This window comes from Pipistrellus kuhlii, unplaced genomic scaffold, assembly GCF_014108245.1.
Source record: "Pipistrellus kuhlii isolate mPipKuh1 unplaced genomic scaffold, mPipKuh1.p scaffold_m20_p_12, whole genome shotgun sequence".
Lineage (NCBI taxonomy): Eukaryota > Metazoa > Chordata > Mammalia > Chiroptera > Vespertilionidae > Pipistrellus > Pipistrellus kuhlii.
Window position 1 is genome coordinate 3,209,177 of NW_023425427.1, and position 19,881 is coordinate 3,229,057.

Sequence of the window (19,881 nt, forward strand, 5' to 3'; positions counted from 1 at the left end):
ATTATTTCAGAGGCATAATAAATACTTTTTAATGAATTAGAAAATAATATCATTGTTAATTTAACAAAAATAGCTAATGTTTATGAAGCAGTAAAGCATTTATCAATGGCAAGCATTTTAGATGCACTCAGACTAATTAAGGTCATTTTATATCTGACCTTAATTGGTGCTCATGTGTAATAGTGTTTAACCCTTATTTTACAGAGAAGAAAACTAAAATCATGTAAAATTATTTTCTAAAGGCTACCCAGCTGGTAAAAGGGAGGTCAATCAGGTCACCCAGATTCGAAATCAATTTCAGTTATTCACAGTTTGTACTAATCCAGACATATTCTCAAGTAGTTATTCAGTCACCAAATACATTTTTTAAACTCTAATTAACTTTATTGTTTTAAGAAAAATAAAGAGTTGTTGTAAGAAGTAAAAACTACTTAAATATAAAGAGAAAGAAATTAACATCATCTGAAATACACCATCCAGAGATAGCCAGTTCATGTTTGGGTGAGCATTCCATTAAACATTTCTCTTTGGATAGATACAGAAATGTGCACAAAATTTTATATAAATGAAATAATATTGAACATACTGTTCTAAAATCTGTTTTATTTTTTATTTAGCAATATGTCATGGGCAACTTTCCATGTCGATAAATATAGACTTGCATCATCATTTTTAATTGCAGCATAATTAGAAGTCACATTATTTTAGAGAGGGGGAAAATGTCAGAGGCTGTCTATTCCAAACTCCTGTCCAGTGTAGAAACACTCTATTTAACTGTCCTGGCTGAAAATCATGCAGATTTTTTTGCATATTATCATTCAAAGATGATAGTTCTAATGGTAAGGGAATTAAGCCAAACTTCCCCTCTCTGTATCTTTTACATACTAAAATATATGTCTATATTATTAAACTTGGCTATTTTTACTGTTTTTTCCCTTCTCAATCAAGCCTTCTCCAAGCTAAATATCCCTAAATGTACCTTTTTTCCTTCTGAGTTAGAATTTCTAAACCTTTACCAATCTGGATATCCTTCCCCAGATAACTTTACTGAGTTAATGAACTGAACACAGTTATTCATTTATGGCATGACCATCATTGAATATAGTGAGGTTTTCCAATCTATTGATTTAGATACTTCCTTCTCCCAGTCCAGTCTAATACTGAATGTTTAGAGAGATGAACAAATGAATGAAAGTTATGTAAAATTGAAATCAATCATATGGATGCGCATGGAATTTTGTTTCATGAGGCCTTCAGAGAATGCATTAAAAACTCCATCTTTTTTGTAAATTATAAAGACATGTAAAAACAGTAAGGTGGAATAAAGGACATTTGAATGTGCTTACTTATTTTTAAAAAATCAATGCTCAGAAGTAAAGGAAAGACTGCATATAGTATGGAAATCACCATGGAATTTGACCCGAAGGCATTCATTGCCACCTTACCCAACATTTTTATTATTTCACATGGTTAGCATAAGCCCAAATGTTTGTAAAATCTTGCCCATTGACATATGGCAAGGAAGAAGGAAGACTGTGTTTCCTGGAACAAGTACAAAATAGTGCTGCCAGCATGTTAATGTAATGATGAAAGTTTTCATTGAGCACTTGATCAGGTAGCTTATAGGGAGGAGGATGGGCAAAACTTGAGTGACTGTGCTTCAAAGTCAGGGACCCCTTTTCCTTCTCAGAATTAATATGACAACTTGTTGTTGAGTTTTGCTATCTTCAAGACAGCTGAGAGTCTTGCTTGAGTAATTAGAATGCTAATTGGAAATTCAACATTCATCAGAGGAAATCGCCATGAGTCAATTTTCTTGTCTTTCTCTCTCTCTTTTTCCCCCTCCTAAGTGTGTTCTCTGGTAATGCCAGATGTTGAGGTTGTGATTTTATTGTGTATTCTAGATCTAGAGAAATCTTCTACTACTATTTAAGCTGAATTTTTCCTCTTGTATTTTTGTTGATTGTCTACTTAAATTAACCTTCCCTAATGAGACTGAGATTCGTTGGCTATGTCTGTAATTTACTGTCTGTGAAATTAGTTAGTCTGGATAATTCATCCCATGGGTGACAAGGGTGAGATGGCAGAGTGAAGCACCAGGTAAGAATGAAGAACATAAAGAATGGCTCTTGTGCCATTGCATCCACAGTCTACTCTGGGGAGGTATAAGGAGAATGCATCTGATAAGCTCAGCCTCTAGGTAACCTGATTTATCGCCTCCCACCTTTATGCCTAGCATATCCCCCTGGGAGTTTAGCTGGGTCAGACCTGCCACTTGGATCATGAAACCACCAGATGTCAGTATTGGTGCACAGTAGCTATAATAAAACTTACTTCTTGGCCAAATCATATAAACCCTAGCTTTGAGAAAGACCTAAACAAGAAGTGAGAAAGTAGAGTATTTGAGTTATTACTTTTTTTTTTTCTGAGTAGGAACTTACTCTACAAGAATATCATCTTGTAGACAATGAGATTTCGTTATTACTAAATTACCATGTTTTGTTTTGATTAATTCTAAATAGATATTCCTTAAGGTGTGAGAAGATAGGGATAAAATTTGTTAAGTAAATGCATTTGTTAAATGTTACCTTTAATTATATATCTAGTACAGGGAATCAGGATTTACAATATATTCACTTCTAGCAAGTCTTGAAGATAGAATAAACGTATGAATTGCACTCAACATTAGTTGGCCATGTTATTAAAAAAAAACTAGAGGCCTGGTGTACAAAATTCATGCACAGGGTTATGTGTCCCTCAGCCCACCCTGCACCCTCTCCAAACTGGGACCCATCTGGCTTTCAAGATAATTTATGTCAAATTATTAGCTGAGCATGAACTAAAGGTACAGAAATGTCAATGACCATACATGATAAGGAATACAGTCTTTGCAAAAAAATTGTTTGGAAAATTCACTAAGTAATGTGTTCCTATAGCCTTTCACAATGAAAATGAAAAAGAAAAACAGAAAACTGAGGGAAAGGGTATTTTATTTCCATAGTAACTACATTAACTGTTCAGTTTTCCAAACAAAAATCACAAGGCATTAAAAATAAACACTGAAAGGAACAAAATAAACTGCCGGAAATCATTGCTAAGGAAGCCCAGACATAAGACTTATTATACAAAGAAACAACTTTCATAAACATGCTCAAAGGTCTGAAGTGAAACATAGACAAGCAACTTAAAAAGATTAGAAAATTATGTATAAAAATAAAAATATCAATAAAGTAATACCAATCTACAGGATATAGTAAAGGCAGTGCTCAGAGCCAAATGTATAATTATAAGTGCTTATGTTATAAAAGAGGATATGTCTCAAAATCAATCATCAAAATTAATAACTTGAGGAACTAGATACTAAGAAGTCAACCAAACCCAAAGAGGGCAGAAGGAAGAAAATAGTAAACATCAAAGTAAAGCTAAAATAGAGAATAGAAAAAAATCAATAAAACCAAAATTTGTTTTTTAAAAAATCAACAAAATTGACAGCTTTTTACCTAGACTGACAAAAAAAGAGAAAAGTAAATAACTACATAAATTTACCAACTTTACATAAATGGAAAATATTAGAAAACGCTATAAGCAATTGCATGCCAACAAATGAGATATTCTGGTTGAAATGGACAAATTCCTAGAAATATGTAAATGACTTACACGTACTCAAGAAGAAATAGAAAAACTTCAACAGACTTATGACAACTAAAGAATTTTAATCCATATTCAAATCTTTACAACAAAGAAAAGTTCAAGACCAGGTGGTTTTAATGACAAATTCTAACAAACATTTAAATAAATAATATCAACTCTTCACAAACTTCCTAAAGCATAAAAAAAGAAGAGGTAACAGTTCCTAATTCTATTATTATTATGGAATTACTCTGATACAAAAGCTAAATAAAGATATCAAATAAAAGTACAAACCTATGTATCTTATTAATACATTGCAAATTAAACCCAACAGCTTACAAAGAAGATCATCCACTATAACCAAGCTGGATTTATTCCAGGAATGCAAAAGTACTTCAATGTAGGAAAATAAATCAAAGTAATACATCACATTAACAGAAAGAAGGGAAAATATTTTGATAGTCTTTTATAGTAAGATTCTAGATTACTTCTCTCTCAAATACAATGTACAAAAATGCATTCAAATGTCCAGGTATCGTCTGAAGAATCACAGTAGAGCAGGTATTTAATTCTCTCATTCTGAATCACACAAATACACATACACACATACTATTTAGCTTTATCTATGTATCTATCTATATCTCCCCTTTCATTTTTTCACACACACTATATATATAGTAATTATAATATGTAATATTTCATTTAAAATTCCAAAGAGAGGTGTGGTACTTAAGTTAAAATTTTTTGACTAATGGAGAATAGATATAACATTTGAAGGGTAATGAACCTCCAGCCACTGAAGGGGTTCAAGTATCAATGTGTGTGTGTGCATGCGCGCACACACACACACACACACACACACACACACATTAGTAATGGAAATTCATTTTACTCAGCTCAAACAAATAGTTTTTAAATTTCCTGTTGAATCATGACTTTAAAATATTTCTTCAATTAATTTCCTTTCAATGTACATGAATCCATGCACTGGGCCACTAGTATATTATAATTAACATTTTGCTTATCTAATTAAATTTTTGTTTTATTTGAACTCTAAATGTACATTTTACTATTATTTCTTTTCTTAGAAATTAATAAAAATTATAACTTTAGGTATTTTTAAATCATTTGACCTAGGTAGAGTGGACAAGTTTCAGAGTAGAAATTTGAACCTGGACACTCTGCCCCAAAATATTCATTCAAAAATATCATGTTCACTACATTTTAAAATCTCTAAAGATTTTTAGCAAAGAAATTTAGCACTGTAAACAGAGGACACTTAAGAGTGAAGAAGGCATTTTAAGCCATAAATACAACAATAATATTTATAACAGCAACAAATTCAATTTATGTAACAGTCTAAATAAACTGTGCTATTGATTTTCTCTTTCATTGTCTTGATGAATTATTATAATAATTATAAACGAAAAGTTATAATTATTCCCATTTCGCAGATAGGGAAACAGACTAAGACAGATAATGTAACTATCAATATTGATACTTATTGGCAGAATCAAGACTTAAATTTATGGCTTTTTTTAATTGTGCCACAATTCTTTTCATAAATGATATTGTGAATATAAATTGATAAGACTATGATAAAAACTTAATGTTATAATAGTCTCCTGTATCACTTTCTTCATCTTCACTAAACTCTGATCTATATAATATTCAGAGGTCATCTATAAAATGGGGGTAATAATTAAGTAGCATTCAATTCAAGGGGTTATTTTAATCAATTGCATAATGTGTAAATAAGTCATCATATATTAAGCATATAGTAAGCATTTATTAAAGGTTACATTTTATTATCATTTTCAAAGATGAAATCATAGCCAACTATGCAGGATTTAGGCAGTGACTAAGAAATCCATGTTAATGTTCCTTAGTCAAGGGTTGGGGAAAACAAAACAAAGCACAATGAAAATTGAGTTTGTCTGGGTACACACTCTGATGGATACCAACACTTAGAACCTGCTTACTGAATCAGAAGATCACCAACTTAGGGAATCAAGTTATCTTGGAATCAAAGACTCCCAGACTCCTAAACTATTAAGTTAGCTGGAACTGGTTTGGCTAAGTGGATAGAGCGTCAGCCTGTGGACTGAAAGGTCCTGGGTTCGATTCTGGTCAAGGGCATGTACCTTGGTTGCAGGCACATCCCCAGTAGGGGGTGTGTGGAGAGGCAGCTGATCAATGTTTCTCCCTTATCGATGATGTTTCTAACTCTATCTCTCCCTCTTCTTCTCTATAAAAAATCAATAAAATACATTTTTTAAAAACCTATTAAGTTATTCCTCTACTCAGTAGCACTAAGAATCAACTTTTTAAATCAGCAAGCTCCTGCTGAATATATCTGGTAAAAATAAAATAAAAGACCACCTTGTTTCTACTTGAATATTTCCTTCATCAGTAATGCACTGTCTTTTGAAGACTCAAATTTCTGAATAGCTATGAAAGTTAGGAGAGTCATATATACACTTAATCTAAAATGTATTTGAACCATCTCACCTTGACTTTAGTTCAATCTCTTGGGACTATATAAGAGAAGATTAATCAACTTTTGAATGATGAACGAATGCATAAGGGACAAATGCCTACTTTCCTTTACCACACATTTAACCTATTAATATGGAATTATGTCTTTCAGAATTATGTGTTTTCTCTTTGTCTCTCCTTCATCACAACTCCAGCTTTTTTTCTTCTTCTATTTCTGCTTTAAGCACTTGGATCTTTAATTAGCACATGCTGTTGTAAATTATTAGAACACTAGAGGCCTGGTGCATGAATTCATGCATGGGTGGGATCCCTTGGCCTGACCAATGATTGGGCCCATCAGAGCCATCTTACCCAGTCCTGATCAGGGCTGATAAGAGCAGGCCAGCCCTGGGGAGAGACAGGTAGATTGGCTGGCTAGGGGGAAGGAACAAGGGAGGTTTGCTATGGGAACACACTGACCGCCAGGGGGCAACTCTTGTGTTGAGCATATGCCCCCTGGTGGTCAGTGTTTGTCATAGCTACCAGCTATGCTCATAATGATTGCTTTAAGCTTTTTTATATATAGATAAGGGAAGTTAGAAAATACAAAGTCAGCCCACCCGGCATTGCTGAGTGATTGAGCATCACTGATGCTTCTATCTCTCTCTCTCTCCTTTCCTCTCTGAAATCAATAAAATATATATTTAAAAAAAAATATCAAGTCATTCATCCACATTGTATGGTTGAGGCTACAGAAGTTTAGAGAGAGAAAATGACTTGGCCAAAGTCAAATGGCTAGTTCAGCATGAAAATACACAGGTATAGATGAAAATATGGTAAATTTGGAATCCCTTTTGTTTAACTTTGAATTTATGTAATGGGATTACGTTAAACATATATGTAGTTTATATATATATAGGAGGGACAGGATGGAAGAAACCCTATTTTGTGGACTCATTCCCAGGTAATGCACGGATAATTTTTCATTTTATATATGAAAAGGCATGCATGGCAGAAGTGCCATTTTTTTCTCCCTTGTTATTTTGTCCAGCTACTTCTCACTTTCCATTCTATATTCAGGACATAATGCTACCTGTGCTTTTGAAAGGATAAAGAATGCAGAAGAGCGATGAAGCAGAGAGAGACTCTGGAGCCCCATAGAATGGCGTGTTCACGGGGGACCAGCAGAAAGATGTTGGGCAAGGAAAGAAGTGGTTCTTTTTAAAAGGAGAGGCACTTTTTAAAAATTCTATCACTAGATACCTAAGGAGCTTCACTCCAGGGGAAAATGGAGAACTCACTTATGGAAGTCGTTTCAACTTTATTACTATTCCCGGTGGAGGCAGATAGGGACGATTTCTAATGAAAATCTTTGAGGCAATGGTTGTAATCCTGAGAAACGGGATCATATCTGCCTGTTGCACAGAAATATCTCAGAGACCTTGGGCAAATTACCCTCCTCTCTCTGCCATTTTTCTCTGCATGTTAAAACAGACACTTGCAAATGCCACAGTCAGTTTTAACACTCCCTGATTCTAGATTCCCTGAACATTAATGTATGTGTGTGTGTGTGTGGTGGTGGTGGTGGGGGCGGGGGGACAAACCCTGAAATTGTAGAATTTGATCTCTCGGTATTCCCCAAACTTTTGGAAAGTGTTCCATATGTATTTGAACCATGCCATCCTCCCAATTACCTGAGTGCAGAGATGCATGCTGTTGCCTTTAGTCACCGACTGACATTAATCATGTCAGCTCCCTTTTCTACAAGAATGACTGCTTTAATGGGAAACTCCAGCCACTGTCAACATGCCAGGAGGTGTGAAGAAGGAAGGGCAGATGAATGGGAGGGTGTCATTAAAAAGGAAATGATAGATGAGGAAATCAAGATCCTGCATGATGAGGGGGGATGGGGTTGGTATGGAAGTGGAGCATGGCTTGGAGTAGTCCGACCCATTGTCTCTGGAAAATACTTAAAAATGCTCAGCAGGAAATTGAGCTTCTTTTGTTCCCCTTATCTCTATGCATACCACCCCTTGCAGTGGAGGCAGCACAGTATCATGGTTGAAAGTGCTGGCTAGGCACTTGAATCTTGTCTTTGCTATTCTCTAACTGTATAACTCAATTTTCTTCATTGGACATAATATAGTGCCTATTTGATAGGATCATCAGGATGACTTAACAAGATAATGTTCATAAAGTGATTAACATAGGGCCTGGCAATATTAAGCTTTTATAAAGTAAGTTATCACCTACCTTTAATTTCATATTACTAACAGGTTTCACTTACATCAACTGATTTAATGCTCAAAGAGCTCTCCAATGTATGGTAGGAATTATCGCCATGCTGCACAGGAGGAAACCTCAGGTTAGAATCAGATAAGTTCTGAAATTGGGACAAGAACAAAATATTGTCTGTCTCACTGGTCAGCAAATGAGATCACACCTATGCTGAGCACCAACAATGTGCCACACAGTCTGTTTTGTGCTTTAGAATAGACTCTTCATAGTTAAGGATGCTCAATGATATAGTCTTGCTTGTATAAAAGGAATCAAGGTTTAAAGAAAGCAAGTGATTTACCTAACAATGCACAGCTAGTAGGCATAGAACCAGGGATTGAATCAGATCTTGGGACATGGAGTCCAGTTTTCTTTCCATCTTAATCTGAGTGTTCCTGTAATCATGTAATTAGTCTATTAAATAGTGTTTGGTGACAGTATGAACAACTTTAAAGAATACAATAGATGAGCACCTTATAGTTCAATAATGCATCCAAATCACATGGGTAGTATCTCCAGCAGTGATTTTCAAAGATAGTTTTCTCCGATATTATTTGAAGATCAAGAATTGGTTATACTAGTTGGTCTGTAGGATATCCAGTCAGACAAGACAACATGTCTGTAGCCTAATGGCATTATAGCATAAGCTTTGAAAACAGATACACAGAACTGCATGACATTTACCATTTATGTTTCTTGGTAAAAATTACCTTTTAAACTTAACTTTCTCATATGTGAAAGAAAAGTAATACTGCCTCTCAAGGGTCATCTTGAGAATTAATCATGCAATTGGAGGTATCAGTGTTTATCACTAAAGTCAGCTTTAACAAAGGAACATGTTTTTACATTGTGGATTTCAACTTACTCAGAAATGCCTATATGTATGTCATTATAGCTTTACTAGAAGCCCAGTGCATGAATTAATGAATGGGTAGGGTACCTCAGGGTGCCCTATGAGGATTGGGCCAAAACCCACAGTCCAATACTGCCTGCAGCTCCTACCCACTTATCCTGGCCCACTGCACCAACACTCACCAGCTGTGAGCCCTGTGTCTGGCCTTCCAAGGGATGTGGCCTATAGGATCAGGATAAAACCAGCTCTCCAACATGCCCCAAGAGGTCCTGAATTGCAAGAGGGTGCAAGCCAGGCAGAGAGACCCCACCCATGCATGATCAGGAGTGGGAAGAGACTGACAGAGGGCTCCAGGACATGTCAGCTGGACCCCAGCAGCAAGCTAACCTACCAGTCAGAGCATCTGCCCCCTGATGGTCAGTGTACGTCATAACAACTGGTCTAGCCCTGGTAATTAGTACTACATGTCATAGCGAGTCTTCCCCCTAGTGGTCAGTACATGTCATAGTGAGCAGTTTAGGGGCCTTAGCATATCATTAGCATGTTATGCTTTGATTGGTTGAAATCAACCAGTCACCAGATGACCAGACACTTAGCATATTAGGATTTTAAAATATAGGATAGAAATGTTTCCTATACTGATGGTTATGATCAGTACTGAAATCAGTAAAGTACAAATCAATTCAGTAAATATATGTTGTTTTTCTACCCCAAGTAACATACTGGTTGACATTGTCCTAACACTATGGAGAAATCCCATGTAAGTTTAGTCTCACACTGTATCTTTATGAGTCTAAAGTAGAAAGGCACAAAGCATATGGTATACATAATGTTGGAACGTAGCTTTTATCACTATGTACTTTCAAAAGGCAAAATGTTAACCTTGGACATAAGTTATCCCAGGAGGTGTATAATTTTGATGCAGTCTATGCATAAGCTAAATCTAAATACCTTTTAGATTTCTCTTAATATCAATTATCACCCTCAATTAATTTTTGCTGAGTATTCCCTAAGTTGTGGGAATATGTGAACATAGAATAGCTGCAGAGGCCCACTGGTCATGCTGTCAGACAGAACTTCCCCTGATGATGGGAATGTTCTCTGTGCTGCCCCATGAATACAGATTATATGACTTATCAACAAAATTTCATATTTTTATTTCATTGTAATTAAGTTAAACTTAAATAGCCATGTGTGGCAAGTGGACAGTGTACTGCACAGCATAGATAGTAAGGAGAGGGCATTGTGCTCAGAGTCAGGTGACTGGATTCTAGACTTGACCACACCCCTGTGTATACTAATTCCTATACAAAGCATTCTTTCTGCAATGTCTGCTCTGTCTGAGGCTAAGTACCCCTATTCATAGAATAAAAGGATTTCACTAGGTCCACGATTCAGACCATGGCATTGAAGCTGCAATTGCTGATACCTGTGCTCATGACAGACGTCACTGAGCAACTATCACACTGCCTTCCACTGAGCCAGATGTGCATCAATATCCTCCACCACGTGATGCTCCCGCAAGCACTTAAATAGAGTGCAGTAGTGCTACAAAGAGCTTATGTGCGTTTTCTGTACTGAAGAGCCTGTACAGTCCCTTCTAATTCCAAATTATTAGTTTGAGTCTAAGTTTTCTTGCACCTTAAGAGGAAAAGAATCTTATATTAAAAGTATATTTTGTTATTCTTTGTGAAGTCAAGCAGAAAATGATTATAATTCTATCATCTGTGAATTTACCTGTTTATGCACCATGTGGTGGAGGAACTGTGGTTTTAAAATCAGAATAACTGAGTACTAGTCCTAGACCTTTAATTTATTTGCTGTGCAAAATCAGTAGCCATTCAAGATGTCTGACCCTCAGTTTCTCTATCTGTAAAATATAGATAATGAAATGATCTATTGTATCAATTTCACTTACAGTGAGTCAATGGTGTCAAAGTATTTAAGGGAAAATATTATTAATATGCTGATGATGAGATATGGCTGCTTAGTATTTTAAAGTAGTATAGATGGTCTTGGACCAAAGTGTTCAACAAACATTAATTTGGATTAAAATTATAGCTCCTTTATTCCCAGAAGTCAGCAGGGACAAGGAGGGTTATCTCTCATGACATGCTATTATAGATTTGCATTAACACATATTGGCATGAGATTATCAAATGTGATAGACAGAGGAGAACCAGGAGCTCATCTGTTCGAGGTTGGTTTTTTTCAGAAAGCAAACTCTGAGATGGAAATTGCATAATGTAAGTTATAAAGTGCTCTGGGTATCAGCAACTGTGGAAGAGAAGGAAAGGAAATAAGATTAGGATGGACAGAGGGAAAAGTCAAACTGTGGTTCAGTCTCAGTGGAACACCTTAGCCAACCTTATGGGACATTCTGAAGATAGTATGATCCTCAGATTTGTCCTGAGCTGCAGCAAGAGAGCCAGACCTTTATACTCCCAGGAGTTAATCAGTCACTGGATATAGGCCATTCCAAGAAGAGAGTTCAGTCTTTAGGGAGGAAGCCTTCTTCAGTTGAGGTAAAATCCAAAGGTGGTTGGGAACTGAGAGTTGTCTGTCTTCTGTCCTCCAAAACTGAGAGACTAAGTCCTCTATTCTTGAATGAGGAGGGATCTGGATAGCACTTTGCAACAACCATTAAATCATCCAATTCTCCACTCTTATTTTTTGTTTTGTTTTGGCTTTTAAATATATTTTTATTGATTTCAGAGAGGAAGGGAGAGGGAGAGATAGAAACATTAGTGATCACCCCACACCCTACTGGGAATTGAGTCCACAACCCACACATATGCCCTGACCAGAAATTAAACCTTGACCTCCTGATTGATGAGTTGATGCTTAACCACTGAGCCACACCCAGCCAGGCACCTACTCTTGTTTTTTAAAGTATGAAAATGAAGGTTTGGCTATAAATGGACCTATCAATAGATAAATTATTGGACAGGTGAGGACTAAAATCCAACTCTTCATGCTCCCAAATAAGTGATTACCCATCTACCCACTCTTCTTAACTTCCCTCTATAGAGTACTTGAAGTCAGCACTAATTCTGGTCACATTTGCTGAGTCTTCAGAGTTGGTTGTACACTTAGCATGGTTAATGAATTACAAGTTAGATGGACCCAAATGACAAGATTGAGCTGACTGGACCCTCTGCCCAATGCTTTTCACTTCATCTCCTTATCTCTTATTGGTTCTGTGCTTCATTTTCCACTAGCACTATTTTGGGCTAGATAATCCTTTTCTGAGGGGAGGTGTTCTTTGCATTGTAGGATGTTTATCAGCTTCCCTGGTGTCTATGAACCATGTAATAACAACATCTTCTTTTAGTTGGAACAATGCAAAATGGTCCAGATATTAGTAAATGCACCCTGGTGAGGAGAATCGGTTGTTTGAGAACCACTCCTACAAAAACCCTCAGACTTCTTATTTCCTAGCACAAGAAAGACCTCTTCCTCCTTTCCCAAAGCTCTGAATGCCATTCTCTTCCTTCTACCTGTCTTCCCAATATATTTTAAAGAAATATTTAAGAATATGTTCTTAAGAAAATACCTTACATTCACTTGAAGTGCCCTTCAAGTTACCTTTCTCCATCTTGTCTTCTTCAGATTTCTACTTTATTTTGAATGTGTGTATTTTCCTCTTGTACATGTCTCTATATCCTATATATGTAAAACAATACATGTTATGCTTTGTACATTTTTATAAATGCTCTTTAATTACATATTTAGACATTTATATCTCACACTGAAAATGCTTGTTTTTTATTCAACATTAAATAATGAGTTCCCTCTTTACTCATGATGCATGCAAATGTATTTTATTCATTTGAATATACCACATCAACTAATTCATCTCCCTCTTGATAAGTACTTAATTTGTTTTCCTTATTTCACCTTTATAAACGATGTTGCAGTGAACATTCTTGCTTATGTGTCTTTCTGATGTAAACAGAATAACTTCTGTAAAGCAGTACATCTAAAAATAAAACTGTGAGGTGGGAATGCATCTTCAACTTTACTACCTTACTGCCCACAAGGTGACTGAACAAATTCACAATCCATTCAACAGTAAATTAAAATGACTATTTCCCCAAATGTTTGGCAACATAAGTTAATGTTAATTTAAATAAAATAATGCCTGATTTGACTTATTTTTATTGATTCCAGAGAAAAAGGGAGATAGAAATATCAATGAAGAGAGAGAATCATCAATTGGCTGCCTCCTGCATGACTCCCACTGGGGAGCGAGCCCACAACCTGGGTATGTGTCCTGACTAGGAATCAAGCCATGACCTCCTAGTTCATAGATGAATGCTCAACCACTTAACTACACCGACCAGTCTGATTTTTTTTTTTAATTAAGGGCTGACATAGAGTACAGGCACAAATATTATTGATCATACTTATACAACTTAAGGATTCTTTGCATATCTATATAACCATTAGATATATACATATCTATATAACCATTAGATATATACATATCCATATAACCATTAGATATATACATATCCATATAACCCAAATAGTATTTACAACACCCAGTGAGTTTCCTTTGCAACCCTGTTTAGTTTATTTGGTGTTTTATTGCTGCATAATAAGTTAAGTCAAACATAGGGACTGAAAATGCAAATTTATTACTTTATTGTCAGAAGTTTAACACTGGTCTTGCTAGACTAAGATCAACGTGTTGGCAGAATGTCATTACTTTCTGGAGGGCTTATGGAGAATCTGTTTCCTGGCTTTTTCCAGATTCCTGATGCTGCCCTGTTCCTTGTGCCATGACCTTCTTCTTCTATCCTTAAAGCCAGTGGCATCTCATCTGGCTGACTCTGTTTTCATTATTAGTTCTCTTTTTCTGATTCTCTTCTATTCTCTTCCATTTATGAAAATTCTTGAGGTTATATTGGACCCACCCAGATAATCCATGGTCATTTCTCTATTTTAATATAGGCTGATTAACGATCTTAATTCCATCTGCAACTTTAATTCCCCATTGCCACGTTACCAGTCATATTCATAGGTCCTGGAATTCATAGATGAATATTGTTGATGGGTCACTGTTCTGCCTACCACAGGATGCAGCCACTATTTTGAAGTCTAGCTTCATAAATTAGCTGTCTTTAGAACTAATTTTGGTTTTCTTTAAAGGCATATGGAATCTATATTATGTGCTATTCTTTGTCTGCTTTCACTGAACATGTTTCTAAGTTTTATCTCTGTTTTCCAGTTTGTTTTATTGCTCTATACTATTTCTTTTTATAAGTATATCCCTCTTCATTTATCCACTCTGCTATTAAAGGGTCTTTGGGTTGTTTAGAGAGTTTGTCTTTTATGATTAAATCTGTAAACATTTTCGCACATTGTGAAGACACCTGCACTCATTTGTTAGGGTACCTAATGAAGAGTGGGGGTCCTTAGGTATAAGGTAGACATTTCTGTTTAACTTAAAGGAACTGCCATTTAGTTTTCTAAAGTGGTTTTACTGTTTTACTCTCTCAATATAAGAGAGTTCCAGTTAATCCTTATCATCCTAGCCCACACTTCATATTACCTATCTTTTTCAAAGTAGTAATTATACTTGATAAGAGGTATCTTTCTGATTGTAAAGAGGCATCTCATTATAGTTCAATTTGCATTTTCCTGAAAGCTCATGATCAAAAGTGCCTTTTCATGTTTATTGCCTTTCACAGAACTTCCTTTATGTAGTGCTTGCTTGAGTCATTTGTTTATTTTATAAATTGGATGCATAGTTTTATATTTTACTAGTGGAAGTTTGTCCTATAATTTAGATATAAATATTTTGCCAGATATATGTATTGCAAATATTTACTTCTAATCTGTGATTTGTCTTTTTACTTTCTTAATGATGTTGTTTGAGAAGCAGAAGTTTTTAATCTTGAAAAAGACCTTATTTTTTTTTCATTTTTATTTTATGGTCAGTGGTTTTGAGTCCTCTTTAAGATACTTTTGTCTACCCAATATTGATTTTTTTTAAATTAGAAGCTTATGTCTATCATAATTGGGCCTATGATATATCTCAAATTAATTTTTATGCATTATGTGAGGTGGAGGTCCAGGTTCATTTATTTCTCTATTGAGACATCTAATTGTTCCATTTTCTTTCTGGCTTTCAAGAAGACCACATTTTCCAAACTGAATTGCAGTGTGCCATATTTTTTAAAAAAACCAAATGACTATATACTTGTGGGCAAAACAGGTTTTATTGTATATTTCCCAAATAACATAATTGACCAATTTATTACATCAATTGCATTAGACTTTCCCTTGCGTTTGGGTCCTGTTTCTAATCTGGAATGATTAATACTTCTAATAAGATGTTTTTCCCATTAATGGTATGCATTCAAACTCAATCATTTTATATTTAAGGAGATGAAGACATGACTTTGTGTTCCTTTCTGTCAGCCCTTTCCTACACATTTTAATGGATTTATTTTGTACTTTCCTGTTCTTATGGTATGAATTTCCTAATTATAAAAAAGTGACAAGTATTAACATTTACTGAATATTCAGAGTCTGTAAATACATGGCATTCACAGTGAACCAGGGCTCCCTCCAGCACAAGCTTATAATATAAATACACATAAATGCTTAATAGTCATTGTCCCACTTGTTAAAACATTCCTAGAGCCTGTTACCAATATTATCCCCATCTTACAGATAAATGGTCAATCTCTGAAGATAAAGTTACTTTCCTAAGATCACAGAGCAGTAAATGATGGTAAATTTATGTTGCAGGCATTGCATCTTATGATTTTAAGTTTGGAAGGTGCCTTAAAGTCTACTTTCTTTAGCTCACTTTCACTCATTCACACCATCCCAAGTGGTCAAGAGGTCTTTCAAAACTATACTTGAAAACCCAAGGGACATGTTGCTCATCTTCCCAAGGGAGAATGTGCAAATTGGAAATGAAGAGCTTGATCTCTGGTCTAAGATAAGTAGGAAACTGGATCTGTTACAATTAGCTCTGAGTCATTGAGTAAGATACATAGCATCTCTGAATCTCAGTTTCATTATCTGCAATACTTATCTTACAGGGTTATAATGAGGATCTAATGAAATAATGCTAACCTCTCATCTAGCAGAGGTCTTGTCATGTAGTAAATTTTACCATATACTAGTATCATTGTTTTTTTTTTCATATTTGGACAGTTCTAACTTATAAAAATATCTTTATGAATTAAAATTTATAGGCTTCTATGCTTGTGGGACATTCAGAACCCAGCATTGTCCTTCCTTAAATTATGTAACACCTGCCACTTGCTTCCTTTTAGACTTCTTGTCCCCAGGCTTAACTTCCAAGTCCGTTAACTTTACTTCAGGTGTTATACTTTCAAGATTATTAGTTAGTTGGAATGTTGTTGTTTTTTCTAGAAGATCCTAAAAGTTAACAGCACAGGATAGGTAACCAAAGAATGTTTGTTGAATGAATGAATGAATGAATGAATGAATGAATGAAATCCAAATATCCTCTCAGACATTACCATTTATTACCATATTATCTCTTCAATTTTAAGGATACCATATCTTATTTATAGAATTATTGGATCTTTCATAATTATATATAGATTACATAGAGGATATCTACCACTCTTTGAATGATTATATAATATTTTACATGTTCTAAATACATATATTTGCTAATTACAACCTCCAAATTATATTTGATATATTTATTTTTATCTTAAAAGAAACTAATGCTTCAAAATGCTAACTAACTTAAGTGGGATCTAAACCCTGCTATTTGTTTTATTTTGTAGTTCAGCTTCTTAAATACACAACAATATTAACTCTAAAATGAATTGCTAGTGAGAAAGTAATTCTAGTCATCTCTCTTCTGATTATAATAAAGAATTGTTCTGTTCCCTTAGCTAATTTCTCAGTTCTTTTCTAGTATTCCTTTTCTCTTCTCATTTCTCTCTTCTGATATGTCCCTCTACACTGTTGACAGATTGTTATTAGAAACATTTCTGCATATTAACTTGAATTAACTTACCCCTATCTCATAAACCAATGTATGAATGACAGGTCCTTCAATATACCTGGACATATGAGATGCATCATACCTCCACCAGTTTGTGTGGCTCTGTCACATTCCATCTCACTATAATTCCAGATCCTTCATTTTCTTTCTCTAGAGGTTGAGTATCACCTCAGCCAGCACTTTCAGGACTATTTGTGCCCCACCTCTGAAAACAAAAATGCTTGGCATAATCTCAAAGAGAACTCAACTGCATTATTACAATTTTAGTTGCATAATGCTGGAACGAATCTTCAAAGGAGGCAGGCATCTGATGAGAAACAGTGGAGTGTGTTAGAAAGGGCACTGAATCTGGAGTTAGGCGGCCTTGATATGAATCCAAGTTTAGCCTTTCTGTCATTGTGGGATTCTGGGTAAGTTCTATCACTTCTCTGATTCTCAGATTTCTTATTTCTGAAGTGAAATCAAAGAATGAATAAGGTTAATGATGTGGAAGAATTCTGTTTTTAAAAAAAATCATGCCAACCACCAATTGTTGTTATGAGAGGTGTCAAAATACACGAGAGGTGGCATTTGGTTAGTTCCTAATTTAATTTCTTAAGTAGGGTTCTAGATGATTGTTTTATTATTTAATTTAGATTCATTCATTCATTTATTTGAAATATTTCATCAACTAATAAACTATAGAAATTAAAATTAGTAGATAAAATCAATCGCTCTCATGTGGAAAAGTAATAAAGGGAAAATATACTGAAGAAAAGATATTATTTATAATTATAAGCACTGAGAAATATAAAAATTAATATAATAAGCAGAAACTCTAAAATACTACTACTAGTCTATATTAGAGCCATATTTTCCTTTGGGGGGGGTGGGGAAATATGTGCATAGGGCTGTCATTGAGTCCTTTACTGCACAGTAAGATATGTGTAAGGATGAAACTCCAAACATCTAATCCAAGCATGATGGGTGCTGTAAGGTGCAGAATTCCTGGGACTGACAGAAGGATGGGGGACATTCCAGTTCCAATTGGTCAGAATGAAGAATACAGTTAGTGGTCGCACCTAACTAGTCCTAGAGTAGGAAGTTACTCTATCTCTAATTTCAAAAATATTTTTTATCCCAGCCAGCATGGTTTAGTGGTTGACCACTGACCTATGAATCAGGAGGTTACGGTTTGATTCTGGGTCAGGACACATATTGCCTGGGTTGTGGGCTCAGTCCCTGATAAGGGGCATGCAGGCAGCCGATCAATGATTCCCTCATCATTGATGTTTCTATCTCTTTCTTCCTCTCTGAAATCAATAAAAACTATTGTTTTTTCAAAAAAGAGAAAAAAAAGTAGTTGTTTCAAAAGCGACTCCTTCAAAAAGATCAATCTTTTCCACAAGTAGCTTAACTGCCTGGAAGAACAAAGTCCAATGCTTTAAAAAAAAAATAAGAAAATTATGAAATCCACTCAAAAACTATTGTTGTCAAGAAGTAAGGGATGTGACACAAAAACTGGAAGAGGAATAGTAAATAGAAACACATCCAGATGTGAGTGAAATAATTAAAATACAAGACCAGGATTTCTGCCAAAACCGGTTTGGCTCAGTGTTAGAGCGTCGGTCTGCCAATTGAAAGGTCCCAGGTTCGATTCCAGTTAAGGGCATGTACATTGGTTGCGGGCACATCCCCGGTAGGGGGTGTGCAAGAGGCAGCTGGTCGATGTTTCTCTCTCATCAACGTTTCTAGCTCTCTATCCCTGTCTCCTCCTCTTTGTAAAAAATCAATAAAATATATTTAAAAAAAAGACCAGGATTTCTGTACAGGTATTATGAATCCATTCAGTGTGCTTGAGGATTTAAAGGACAATAGAGACAATATTAAAGGAACTAGAAGGTATAAAAAACAGCCAAATAATTATAGAGATAAAAATAAAATATCATAAATATTTAAACAAATAATTATCTAATGGGATTAATAACAGATTAAATATTATGGCAGACAGGGGAAGGAGACAAAAAGGATTTTTAATAAGTAACTTGAATTCAAGGAAACCATCAAAACTTCAGCACAGAGCAAGAAAAAATGGTCAGATCCAAAGTGACCTGTTGGACTCCCTGCAGTCTGACATATAACCTTAAAAGGGGAGGAGAGAGAGATGCAGAAAAAATATTTGGAGAAATAATAGCAGAAGGTTTTAACCACCCAGAGAAAAAGATGCGTTATGTACAGAGGAACAAACACAAGCATGCCCACAGAATTCACGACTAAAGATTTGCTTTCCAGACCACAAAGTACAATGTCTTTGAAGTGCTGAAGAAAATATATATGTCAAGTGGGAAGTCAATACTCAAAAAAGACATCCTCGACAAGGAAGGGTGAACTATTTTTTCAAACAAGGATAGCTGAGAATATTTTTCATCAGCTCACAGGCTCTAAAAGGAATATTAAAGATGGTTTGGGGCAGAAGGAAATGATATGACAAAAACATGGGTCCACATGCAAGAAGGAAGCTTGTCAAAAATAGCAAATAAATGGGTAAATATCAAAAAGGAATCAATGTGGATTCTGTGTTATGGTAACTAAATGTTCAGATGATTATAATGATAAAAGTGGAGAAAAATAACTATTTTAAGACAATAGGAAA